Source organism: Eptatretus burgeri, chromosome 9 (genome assembly GCF_056783735.1).
Source record: "Eptatretus burgeri isolate ZD-2024b chromosome 9, Ebu_testis_v1, whole genome shotgun sequence".
NCBI classification, from domain to species: domain Eukaryota; kingdom Metazoa; phylum Chordata; class Myxini; order Myxiniformes; family Myxinidae; genus Eptatretus; species Eptatretus burgeri.
This window is the reverse complement of record NC_140969.1, coordinates 35,089,517-35,103,594: the sequence shown is the minus strand read 5'-3', so window position 1 is coordinate 35,103,594 and position 14,078 is coordinate 35,089,517. Positions and strand designations below refer to the sequence as shown.

The following is a 14,078-nucleotide window of genomic DNA, read 5'->3' as shown; positions in this document are numbered from 1 at the left end:
ATGAGCCAAAACACTATGACCTCCTGCCTCATATGCTGTTGGTCCTCCGTGTGCCGCCAAAACAGCGCCAACCCACCGAGGCATGGACTCTCCAAGAACCCTGAAGGTGTCATGTGGTATCTGGCACCAAAACATTAGCAGCAGATCCTTCAAGTCCTGTAAGTTGTGAGGTGGAGCCGCCATGAATTGGACTTATCGGTCCAGCACATCCCACATATGCTCAATCTGCAGAAATTGGAGGCCATGGCAACACAGTGAACACTTCATCATGTTCCTGAAACCATTGCCGAACAATGTGTGTAGTGTGGCAGGGTGCATTATCCTGCTGAAAGAGGTCACTGCCATCGGGGAATACCATTCCCATGAAGGGGTGCACCTGGTCTGCAACGATGTTGAGGTAGGTGACACATGTCAAATTGACATCTACATGAATGGCCAGACCCAGGATTTCCCAGCACAACATTGCCCAGAGCATCATACTCCCTCCACCGGCTTGTCGTCTTCCCACAGTGCATCCTGGTGCCATCACTTACCCAGGTAAATGGCGCACACGTACATGGCCATCCACGTGATTTAAAATAAAACGGGACTCATCGGACCAGGTGACCTTCTTCCACTGCTCCAAGGTCCAGTTCTGACACTCATATGCCCATTGTTGGTGCTTTCGACGGTGGACAGTAGTCATCATGGGCACTCTGACCGGTCTGCGGCTACGCAGCCCCATATGCAGCAGGGTGCAATGCACTGTGGATTGTGACACATTCCTCCCGTGACCACCATTAAAATTTTCTGTGACTTGTCCCACAGTAGACCTTCTGTCGGTTTGGACCAGACGGGATAGCATTCGTTGCCCTCGCGCATCGATGAGCCTTGGGCGCCCAATGCCCTGTCGCCGGTTTGTGGTTTGTCCCTCGTCGGACCACTGTCAGTAAGTACTCACCACTGCTGACTGGGAGCACCCCACAAGCCTTGCCGTTTCAGAGATGCTCTGACACAGTCGTCTGGCCATAACAATTTGGCCCTTGTCAAAGTCGCTCAGGTCTTTCTTTACTCCTGCCCATTTCTCCTGCATCCAACACATCAACCTGAAGAACTGACTTCATTTACTGCTTAATATATCCCACTCCTTTACAGGTGGCATTGTAACAAGATAATCAATGTTATTCACTTCGCCTGTCAGTGGTCATAATGTTTTGGCTCATCAGTGTATATATATTGTATATAGCTTTTTATATCTATCTACATATATATATATATATATATATATATATATATATATATATATATATATATATATATATATATATATATATATATATATATATATATATATATCACGAATGTATGCCTCTTTAATATGTCTGGAAATCATGAAAGTACAGCTGGGCCAATCTCCACCAAATTTTGCACACACACTGGGGTTACCCAGGGTCAGGTCGTGGGGTCGTAGGTACAACCCCGCCCTCACTTTCCGCCTCCCCCTCGAGGGGGAGAGGGGAGACGACCAATGATTTTCACCTGTACAAGTGGCACAGTGCAAGTAGTGTACTGATCCCTGCTGGAGACAGGGGGATTACGAGCCATGGAATGAAATATATTTGCCCCACTTCCACCAATATCCCCTTCCCCACTCCCCCCTCCCTCCACATTCAAGGGAGTGGGTATTCCTCATGGAATAAATGCGGCTGGAAAACTGATTCGTGCAAAGTGCATTCCGTCAAAGCCACAACCAAGTTACTGATGCAACGTAGATTGGACAAGATTCAGCAAGCATGATTTATTTGTCCCTCTGTCAGGACAGAGCAGGTAATGGTGTGAACAGGGGAAGGGTGGGGAGAGGGGGGGGATAAGGGAGAGTCCAAAGTCAAAGTATGGGATAAAGTTGAATGGAAGTGTCATCCAAGGTGTCGAGTCCTCTCCTCCAGCTACTTTCGGACCCGTAGTCCACGTCACAATGAGCAAGGTCACAATGTGGCAACCCCACCAAAGCCGGCCATCCTGCAGTGCCACTGTAAATGATGAGGGAAATGTGCGCTGAAAAGGCACTGTTATGCTGCACATAAAAATGCAGGTGCATCTCTCTGGTGACAAGGTGGCTTAACTGGCCTGCAACATCGTGTTTGTCCCTTGGCTGAAAGACTTTGAAACCGTCTGCTCTTGCCCACTTGTCTCAGTCCTTGAGCACACAGGCCCACACCCAAGCAGCAACCATCTTCGTGTTACTGCTCAGTCAATTGAGAAATCACGTTCATCCATCTCGCGCACCAGTCCACAGTCTGGGGGTGACTTTCCCAGTGCTCAGTCCAGTGTGCACCTTGAGTCTTCGACACAGCTGCCTCATGCCCACTCCTAACGAACTGCACCACATACAAGACAGCAGTGCCCTCTGAGCTATCATGGTGAGTCCCTTGCGGTGGATGATCAGACTGTCTTCCTCACTCCTCGTTTTTCTTCTCCTGAAAGCGTTCCGAGTGCCAAAAAGACAATCCACACTAACCTTTCACACTTTTTATATCTTCCTGCCAGTGCTGCCTCTCGCCTTTCATCTGACACTTCGGGATTTCCATCAGGCTTCTCCCAAGTGTGCCCTGTGGTGGTGGACTCATCCGTCACCTTCACCCATATTTATCCTCGTTACAGCACTATCACAGTACGTGGGCTAGACCACCACACTTCTAAATTTACTTCAGTAGACCTTTTGCTGCTTTTTGTGGTCTCTATTGCACACATGGGTTGGTGCATTATCTCCATGTCATTCCTACATCAACGTCTACTGACTCTATGGTGTCCTGTGCAGTCTATGGCATGGAACAAAGCACAAGTTATCATTCACTGCAGATTCTCCTTAAATCCTCGAATAAATATGTAGATTGTACTGGCGTCCACTCGAAAAACCCTTTTCTTTCTGACAATGTAGGAAAGCTTGATGGAGAGATAGCATCCACTTAACTAAGTCATATACAGCAGTAGACAACTAATCCAAACCACAGCTACAGATAACTTGAAGTTAAGAAAATGTCGTGTTGATGTGAACCTTCACGTGATAAAATGTAGTCAATTTGTGTTAAAAAATAAATAAATAAATAAAAACACTTCCTGAGCTGAGATGCAGGCAATTTTGAGTTTGGAACAAAAAGAAAGAAGAACAATCTTTTCCTAAGCAACTAAAGTCTGTTTTGGACTTTAACTGATAGTTTATAATCGTTTTTGGAGCAATGTTAGACTTGAGAACCACTGGTGAAGAATGACAAGTGCTTTATAAAACATCATAGGTCAGGTCAGGTATGGGAGCATGTGCCAGAACAGCGCGTCGCTGCGTCCACTTTCCGCCGGTACTCCAGGGGCCTCCGTCTGGCCATCCCCCAGGCAGATGCCAGGCCCAACCCCATCTCCTTGAGATGATGGTCAACCTGCTGCAACCACGAGGCACGTGGTCGGCCCACTGGCCTCCTCCACTCATGAGACTCCCTCGCTGAGAGAATCTGGTGAGCAGGATCAGAGTCAGGAAAACGAGCCACATGTCCATACAGCCGCAACTGACGCTCACGGACTATGCAGGTAACAAATCTCATCCGAGTCTCTCTCAGCAACCGCTCGTTGGACACAAAATCCGACCAGCGATAGCCAAGGATTCTCCGAAGAGACCTGGTACCAAAGGAATTAAGTCTCCGTCTCAGATCCTTGGTCAAAGTCCAAGTCTCGCACCCATAGAGCAAGACTGGAAGTACCAATCATAGGTTTACCTGAGTTTACCTTTTACAGGTTCTTGTTCGGGGCATGAGGTCGTTTTAAAATAATGTGAGTATTACATTCAGTTATGAGTTACAGAGCACGACGAAGGATGTGAAGGAAAGTAATAACCAAAATTGCAAGAACAATAGAACAAACTAGAAGGTCACTCAGTAGAGTGCATACCTCCACCACGTAATGCCTGATCCACGAGAACATATCGGGCCCATTACATTTTTTGAAATATCATGTCACACAGTACTATATCAATTTTGAGCTCTATCTCTCGATGGTGAAGAATCGCATTAAAAATTAAATAATTCTCATATCCAGATCCGGTTTCTGATCTTCATCAAAATCTAATCAGTTCTTCCTTGTCACACAGCCAACCTGTCCACAAAATTTCATCCAGATCCGTCCACACCTTTTTGAAAGATCCTACACACAAACAATCAAATGAAATTGCTCGTTGAGCAAGGAATTGCCGGAATAACTTTGTCATATCTCCATGATCTCTGAAAAGACAAAAACCTGGAGTTTGATCTTTCAAGGTCACCAAATTTGCCTTGACCTTGTAACTTCAAATAGTGACAAGCTATGCATGCGCGAGATCAAACCTAGTTTGAAGTCGATACGACCATTTTTGAGTACGTTATGACAAAAAAAAAACGATTCACGGTTTATAGCCGACCTTGACATTGACCTTGATTGAAGGTCAACCAAACTTAACACATCAGAAGCCAGTGCGATTGCCTACATGGGTACAAATATTGGTGAACAAATCTGCACAATTGTGGAGACTGTCAAACTTTTTTAAAATCTGAAAATTTGCATTTGTTTATCATTAGGGAACTTTGTTGCCATGGCAACCGGAAGTGGCTGAACCAAATTTCATCATTTTTGGAATATAATAGGACACTCATACCAATATACCACATGCCAAATTGGAAGTCAATCGGGATCGAAATGACGTTTTTAATTGCAATTTGAAATATTTGACCTGACCCCCCCCCCCCAACATTTGACCCCCGACCGCAAAGAAGGGTGTTGGTGTGACACCCCAATGAGACATATGGTTGGATGCAGAATTGGAAGTCAATCGGGATCGAAATGACGTTTTTATCGCAATTTGAAATATTTGACCTGACCCCCCCCCCCCCCCGCCGCAACATTCGACCCCCGACCGCTAAGAAGGGTGTTGGTGTGACACCCCAATGAGACATATGGTTGGATGCAGAATTGGAAGTCAATCGGGATCGAAATGACGTTTTTATCGCAATTTGAAATATTTGACCCCCCCCGACCCCCCAACATTCGACCCCCGACCGCTAAGAAGGGTGTTGGTGTGACACCCCAATGAGACATATGGTTGGATGCAGAATTGGAAGATGCACATTTTGGATTTGGTTTGAAGTCAATACGACCATTTTAGCGGGCGTTATTGCGAAAATAAGAATTGCGGTTTTTCGGTGACCTCGACCTTGACCTTTGACCTAGATTTACCAAAAACGACAAGTGTAAGTTGGACTACCCAGTTTGGTAAATGATCGCTGAAACTGTGTGGCTGCTACAGGGTAAACAAACACACAAACAGACAGTCAGACAGACACACACAACCGACCAACATAATTGTCGAAATCCGGAGGATTCCAGCAATTAATAAACAGACAGAAAGGGGTGAAAACAACCTCCACCTTCAGTGGCGGAGGTAACAACAGAAGAGCACAATCACCTCAAGGTCTGGTCAAAAAATAAAATGCAAGCATTACCAAGGGTAATTACCATTACCAAAATAAAATGCAACCATTACAAAAAGACTCTGGAAGAAGTCTTTTCTTTCAAGCTTCTGGGTCTCACTATCTGCCATGACCTTTCCTGGGAAAGTCACATTTCCAACCTCGCCTCAAAAGCCAGTCGCCAACTGGGAATCCTCCGTCGTGCAAAGTCCTTCCTCGGCCCTCTTGAGCTCCTGACCACTTACAAAGCTTTTGCCCGTAGCCTGATGGAGTACTGCTCTCCCCTCTGGGCTGGTGCTCCTGCCTCCCACCTTTCTCGGCTTCACGCTGTCGAAACCAGAGCATTTAAGATCATCGGCATCTCCCGCAATGAAGCTGAGTCTTTGGGCCTCTCACTCAATCACCGCAGGTTGGTCGGTGGTCTTTCTGTCTTCTACCGACTCCTCTCCAGCCTTGCCCCCCCTGCTCTCTCTGCGATTTGTCCCCACCACATTTCCACAGGGCGCTCAAGGTCCGCCAACAACCCCCTTCTGGTAAAACTACCAAAATCACGATTCACTGCTCATCTTCACTCTTTCATTCCTCTTTTTTCCCGCCTTTGGAATAAACTTCCTCACTCTATTCTTTCCCATTCTTCCCTCCATGCTTTCAAAACAGCTGTTCACCACCACCTCTTATCTTCCCCCATCCAAATCCCCGATCTTTTCTACCCCCGATAATCCACCCAAGCCCACTTCCTTCAATTCTCCTGCTTCCCTTCCTGAAAGTCCCTGTAATGTCCATCTTCTCTTCGCCATGTTCCCCGTCCCATCCCCATCCCTCTCCCTTCCACAGTTCACCTAATGTGTCTGTTCCCCACTGTTTTGTCCCTTCCACTCCCGCCCCTCTTGTCTCATGCCTCCTTGTTGTGAGTTGTGTGTTAGCTCTCATACGAGCCTCGACCAAGGTATACAAAAAAAAAAGGGTTAAAAAGGCAACTAACCGTGTCTCTATCTTTGTAGACTAAAGGACGAGTTGATTGTGCTCGTGCATACTCCACGAAACATTTGAAGACAAAATAAATCAAAGTGGTCCTCATATGTTCCTTTATCTCAGAGCATCAGTGACTCCCAATAAAGCAGCCTACACTTGCTGACAGCTTATATGTTCCAGTGGAAAAGCACCAGGACAAGTCGGGGGTTGCCTGAATGGGGCCCTTGATGGGGAGCACAGCATCTCTCCTTTCGTGCTGCGTATCGCAGAATTTCTGCCAATCAATCACACATCGTGATGGAGAATGAGATAGGATTGGTGGGAATGTTCCACGATTTGAAACCACATTGTGCCGGTAGCCCCCATTATGCATAAGTGGAAATCCTATTAAATACACATAAATGGCAATTTTCTGACATCCCCCAACCTCCCTCTATAGTGCTTCACTTTCATTTCCTCACTATCACCAAATCCAAAACTTCTTTCACCTCTCTCCCCATCCTTCCCACAATCCCTCCGATCTCAATGTTATGATTTTCTTTTCTTTTCATTTTCTCAAATATTGTTTTGTCACCTTAGATACCCCATCACACAGAGAAAAAAAAAGAGATCGCTCCTCTGGAAGATATGTTGTTGTGGGAATGACTTATTGTGGGTAACTTTGCATAGTATGGATGTAGTTATTTCCCATATTGCATGTTTTCACGCAAGTGTGAGGTAATTTAATTGTGATATAGAATATGTGTCATTTCATGTGAAGAGAGATGTTGTCAACTTTCCCACATCAGGTTAGGTCAGATCAGGAATGGGGGCATGCGCCGGAGCAGCGCGTCGCTGCATCCACTTTCCGTCGGTACTCCAGGGGCCTCCGTCGAGACATCCTCCAGGCAGATTCCTGGCCCATCCCCATCTCCTTGAGATGCTGATCAACTTGCTGCATCCACAAGGCACGTGGTCAGCCCATTAGCCTCCTCCACTCACGAGTCTCCCTCGCTGAGAGAATCTGGTGAGCAGGATCAACATCAGGAAAACGAGCCACATGTCAATACAGCCGCAGCTGACACTCATGGACTATGCAGGTAACAAATCTCATTTAAGTCTCTCTCAGCAACCGCTCGTTTGACACAAAGTCTGACCAGCGATGGCCAAGGATTCTCTAAAGAGACTTGGGACCAAAGGAATTAAGTCTCAATCTCAGATCCCTTGTCAGAGTCCAAGTCTCACATCTGTACAGCAAGACTGGAAGCACCAAGGACCTGAAAACTCAGACTTTTGTCCTCCTGCACAAGTACCGACAGTGCCACACTGCATGATTCAGTGAATCCATGGCTCCCCAGGCCTGACCCAGATGTCTATTGACATCTGGCTCACAGCCAGCAGAGACATGAATATCACTGCCAAGGTAAGTGAATCTCTCAGTGACCACAACATCCTCACCACAAACAGGCACAGACAAGATAGCAGCACGTAAAATGTCATTGAAAGCCTATATATTGGTTTTGACCCAGGAAACTTGTAATCCCAGCGGCTTTGACTCATCATTCAGCACCACGAGGGCGCCCAAAAGCATATCCAGAGTCTCCACCACGATGACTGCATCATCTGAAAATCAAGGTCAGAGACCTTGACATTCCCAAACAACGCACCACAGCTTGATCTCTCCGACATCCTCCACAGAATCCAGCCCATACAAGCGCTGAAAAGTGTGGGGGCTAGTACACACCCCTGACCAACTCCAGTAACAACTGGAAATAAGTCGGAGATGGTACCACCACATTTCACAGCACTCTCAGTAGCAGAGTATAGTTCAGACATCAAATTGATCAGTTGTGGTGGCACCCCACGAAGACCAAGAATCCTCCAGAGGGCATCCTGATTCACTGAATCGAACGGTTTGCAGAGATCAACAAAGGCTGCAAGCAGCGCCTGCCGAAACTCTCGTCTGCGTTCGGTGAGGACCCGAAGGGCAAGAATATGGTGAATCATTGACAAACTTAGCTGCTCTGGGCGCTGGTGCTCAAGCAGATGGTGGCAAACCCATTCGAGAATTATCCGAGCAAAGACCTTGCCGGGCACTGAGAGCAGCGTCACCCCTCGGTAGTTTTTTGCAGTCCTGGTGATCACCCTTCTCTTTCAAGAGAGGGACAACAAGGCCCTTCTTCCAGTCAGTTGGGATGATGCCTGTGTTCCAGGCAGAACACAGAACTGCATGCAATGACACGAGTACAGCATTTCCACCAGCCTTGAAAAGTTCAGCATGGATGCCACAGATCCCAGAAGCTTTACCCCATTTCAACCGGTTCACCACAGCCTGTTTCCACAAACAAAGGTGGATCACAGTTGATTGGAGGGTTAGCAATAGGGATTGTAACACCCCTGACATCCAACTCAACAGCTGGTGGATCAGCCTGGTACAGCCACTCAAATTAACTGGCCCAGTGGGCCTTCACTTCAGACTCCTCTGTCAAGAGCCCACCACCCTCCACTCTAACCGCAGTACACTGAGGGACAGGCTTGGAGGAACGCAATTCACAAATTCCCCTTTAAGCAGGACAAGAATCACTTGACCACAAGTGATGCTCTATTCCCTCGCAGATTCCTCACAAATAGTCCTCCTTGTCCACCCTCAGCGGACGTACAGTTTTATGCCTAAACTCCCTGAACAGCTCAGCTCGGCATTAAGCCTGGCCCTGTGACTCTGGTCAATGGTATCCAGTGTCCCTTGAGAGAGAAAATTCTTCTTCGCCCTCAGGTGAGTTCCGGCGACATCAAAGATGATGGTCCTGGAGGCACTCCACAACTCTGCAGGATTTCCCAAAGCACCCAGACCCCCAAAATCCCCACTCAGCCTGTTCGCAAACTCTTCAGCTACCCTCTCATCCCTGAGCTTGTCAACATACAGCCGAGGCTGGGGTGGTACCATTCTCCTGGATTTAATCTGCAACTTCAGAGTTGCTACAACAAGCCTGTTATCGGTATTGAGGAACTGAGCACTCCGGTAGACCCTGAAGTTCTGGATCATCCTCTAGTGACCATCAGCAAGCACATGAACAACCTCCTTTGCCACACCACCAGCATTGGAATACCAAGTCCAACAATAAGCCTGTGGGTGCTGAAACCATGAACTAGCCACCCTCAGTCCATAACTTCTTGCAAAGTCAAGGAACTTAGTGCTATTCTGGTTCACGGTTCCAGACCCGAGGGGACCAACACATGTCTCATCACCATCCCTATCAGTTCCAGTCGATGCATTGAAATCCCCAAGACTGGAAGAGTATCTCACCTGGCGCACTAATCAACCACAGACTCGAGCGTGGCGTAGAATGTGTCCTTCACGGTGAGGTCACTTGCCTAAGTGGGAGCATATTCAGAAACCAGAGAAACGACACCGAGGGAGTGACTAATCCTTCGTATCATAATACGCTCATTGACCGGTGTTACCTCAATTACCATTGGAATCAGCTTATTGGACACAGCTACAGCAACTCCTTCAGCCTGGAAACCATCAGAGCGACCAGACCAATAGTTGCTGTGACCACCCGCCATGATCTCGCCACTATCCGTTCTCCGAACCTTCGAGAGTGCTGCAATGGTGATGTTCAAACACTTGAGCTCGTATGATAACAGAGACAGCTGATCATCCTCTCTTCGGGATAGGGATAGGACATTCCAGGCACCCACCCGAAGGGAATGCCTCAGGTTATCCCAAGGAGATCGCCATCTGGTGGACAACACCTCAGCACCACACCAACACACACTTCTGCAATCTAACCCAGGAAGGTTACCCCGTGGTTTTCGTCCTACCATCAAAGAGTGGGGGTCCCAAAGGATTTGCCTCAATCCCGTCATCTGTTGAGCTGTTCGGCTGATGTCAGCTGCAGAGGAGGTCCTCCCACGGAGTGGGTTTTCAATTTTCTTTTCAGTTTTCTAATGTATTGCGGAGTGAAGGGTTTTACGGTGGCCGGAGTGCAAATCCTGCCACCAACCTCTGAAAAAAAAGTAACCCAAATGCAGGACATCCACAGAAACAGTTGGGCACTAGATATGGATGGCCATTGGCTCACAAGGAGCTCCTCCACCCTTTGACAGGTTTTGTTTTTAATCCTGCTGGGTGTCCATATCCATAGACCCTCCTCACCAGAGAATCTGGTGGGGGAGACGGTTTAGTCACCAACAAGAGACGGAACCCTGGTGTCACTAAGCCAATTGCACATATCAAGTCTCCTTCTCATGGCATCTTGACTCAATTTATGCCTAATTGAGATGATGTTTGTGAAAAGCTTCAATTCTTTCATGAGGATTCACCAGACTGATGTTGGTTTGATGCCGAGCTCCTGGGAGCGCCGGCGGTGGGACATCTTGGGACTGTCCACTGCAGAATCCCGCCTCGCGTCAATGTTAGCTTGGCTCTTGGTTACTGATGCTGGCCTGCCACTGTTGCCCTTGCTCTGGTTGTGCACTGTGCCTTTGTGCTCAAAATGTTTCACAATATGTTGAATGGCACAATTTATGGGTCCATCACGTGTTCTGAGGTCGTATTCCAGGCAGAACCTCCTGCGAGTGTCTACATATGATTTAGTCTCATACCAGAGAGCCACCAGTTTGTCTTCTGCTTCACTGTCAATGGCATAGTTGAGCAACATAGCGAGAAATCACAGAGAACAAATACCACGATAACACCACCAAGTCCTGAAAAGGAAAACGGTCTCGGTCAAAAAACAAAGAAATGGCAGGAAGTGAAAGGGTTTTAAATTTTCTCTGCATTTTACACGTGTTTTGCAGAGTGAAGGGTTTTACGGTGAACGGAGTGCAAATCCTGCCACCAACCTCCTCAAGAAAAAGCAACCCAACTGCAGGAGGACATCCAGAGACACTGTTGGGCACGAGATATGGATGGCCATTGGCTCACAAGGAGCTCCTCCACCCTTTGACAGGTTTTGTTTTTAATCCTGCTGGGTGTCCATATCCAAACACCCTCCTCACCAGAAAACCTGGTGTGGGGGATGGTTTCGTCGCCGATGATACCTGCAGGATATGATACTTGCAGCAAGTCACAGATTTGATCTGGGCTGACCTGGCCTGACTTCCCACATGTTTGTGTCTAAAACTGCTCTCCCTTCATACCCTTTTTAATGTTCTTACTTTCGTAATCTGTCTTCTATGTCCTTTAAAGTGATATGACAGGCCATCAGGCACCAGGTTCAGGCAAGAAAGCTGCCATGACAGCAAAGCGCGCCAAGACAACGCCAAGACGCCCCCCTCACCCCCCACCTTTGAGCCGGGTGCGGTCCGTGGCCACGAACTGTTTATGGCCATCCAGTGTCACCACTTTGTATCTCGCTGCGTTGTATGTACCATGTGAAGCGGTGTTATTTCAGTCTTTTCAAATCTGATTTGTCTATCTCGAGGAATGTCTGAGGCCTTAAGGATTAGACACACAAGGTTCCTGTTCATTCCTCGAGTCATGGTCTCATATGGATTTGGATTATTACTAATTATTATTGTACAGTATTGCTTCATTCTTGTATCCCTGTGTGTTCAAAATATATATATATATATACAGTAGACTAGGCGTAAGTCGTCACCATCGGGACCGAGAAAAAAGTGACGACTTAGAAATGTGACGACTTGCGCGTATGCGAACATTCATGATGACTGTGGGGTGAAGAATGAAATCGCGCGTGGCCTGGACACATATGTGTGAGAGCCGGCTATTGTACCAAAAGGAAAACACAATCCTCGGGGCATAGTTGGGGGTGAGTTGGTGAGTTGGAAAGTGATCAAGCAAAGATGGAATTCATGAATCAGTTTATCAAAAGTAAAGATAATGAACAACTCTGCAAGACAACTCGTATACCATCGGTGATGGTATGGTGACAAATTACATGACACACAGTCATCGTGGTGATGATTACCACTCAATGCCTATGTGTAAGTGAGTGCGGTAATGTACAAAACAAGCCAAGGTAAAACCATGATCGGACTTCAACACTAAGCTCGATCGATCCTTTACTGCTTCGCGAAGTAATCCGTTATGTTTGAATGCCTCAAACTCTTGGGCATCTGGTGCATGAGAAAGGATTCAAACCGGTCATTGCATTCCATGATGTTGGCTGGGCAATCCTCCACCGAAAGACAGTATCGGCCGAGTATTTGGCCGAATCGGCTGAAACCGAATATTTGGCTGAGCCGACATTTGCCGAAACCAGATGATGAGCGCGTCATCGACATCTTCAAAGGACACACATTTCACGCATTTCACACTTCCCACCGGCCTCACGATCTTCTCCACTTGTCCAAATATCTTGCCCTTATTCTTCAAGATATCGTTCAATGTCTGCCGTTTGATGTCCAACTTCTCAGCAATGTCTGTTTTCTTCATCAGTGGATTTGCCTCACAAAACTGGATAATGTCGTATTTTTCTTGGTAGGTTTTAGTTGTAAGCTTACGCTTAGTCGCCATTGTCCTGCCTGCAGTGCAATCAACGTGTGTACGCAGTTATAAATAGCCTATCACTGGCGGTGTACACCAATGAGCGAGCATCACGATTCCATGAAATCGGGCTTCTCACGAGGCAGCAGTTCCATGTGACGAGTTAGGAGTGGTAATTTACTTGAGTTTCCATTACGTGGGAATGGACAACATCTGACGACTTAGACGAAGTGACGACTTAGAGATGACGACTTACAGAGGAATGACCCTTTATTCAAAGGGATTTAATATGAGATAAATTCGGGACTTTTTGACGCTGCCGACTTCGGCGAAGTGACGAGTTACACGCTGCCGACTTACACCTAGTCTACTTTGTATATATATATATATATATATATATATATATATATATATATATATATATATATATATATATATATATATATATATATATATATATATATATATATATCTTCTTTCGGCTGCTCCCGTTAGGGGTCGCCACAGCGGATCATCCATATGATCTGCATAATGATTTGGCACATGTTTTACACCGGATGCCCTTCCTGACGCAACCCTGGTCGCCTGTTACAACACAGGGATCACATATATATATATATATATATATATATATATATATATATATATATATATATATATATATATATATACATATACATACATATATATACATATACATACATATATATACATATACATACATATATATACATATACATACATATATACATATACATATACATATACATATACATATACATATACATATATATATATATATATATATATATATATATATATATATATATATATATGTACGAGGAAACTTTCTACGATCAGGTTTTTAACAACGATGCACCTAAATAGGTGTTTTAAACAGTTGTGAGGAGGTAATTTGGTCCATTCTTGCCATGTTGCACTTCACAGTTATTTGCTAACATGAGGTAATTTCTTCACTCCAGCTTCACTCCTTTTCATCCAGTAGAGCCTGTAGACCCTTTAATACAAATCTAGACCCTGTTAAGACCTTTTAGACCCCTTCACACCCATTTAGACACTTTTGAGACGTATCAACCTTCAACCCTTTTGACACTTTTAAGAACCTTTTGACAATTTCAGACCATTTGGACACTTTAGACTCCTTTAAGACCGCTAAGACCCCAAAACACTTTAGACCCCTTTATGAC

General features: G+C 46.0%; 1 protein-coding gene across 2 annotated transcripts in view; it reads right to left on the bottom strand.

Annotated features, from left to right (window-relative positions):
* The window catches only part of LOC147019888 (6-phosphofructo-2-kinase/fructose-2,6-bisphosphatase 4-like), a 167,343-nt gene that overhangs the window by 119,808 nt on the left and 33,457 nt on the right, over nucleotides 1-14,078 (bottom strand). The window lies entirely within an intron of this gene.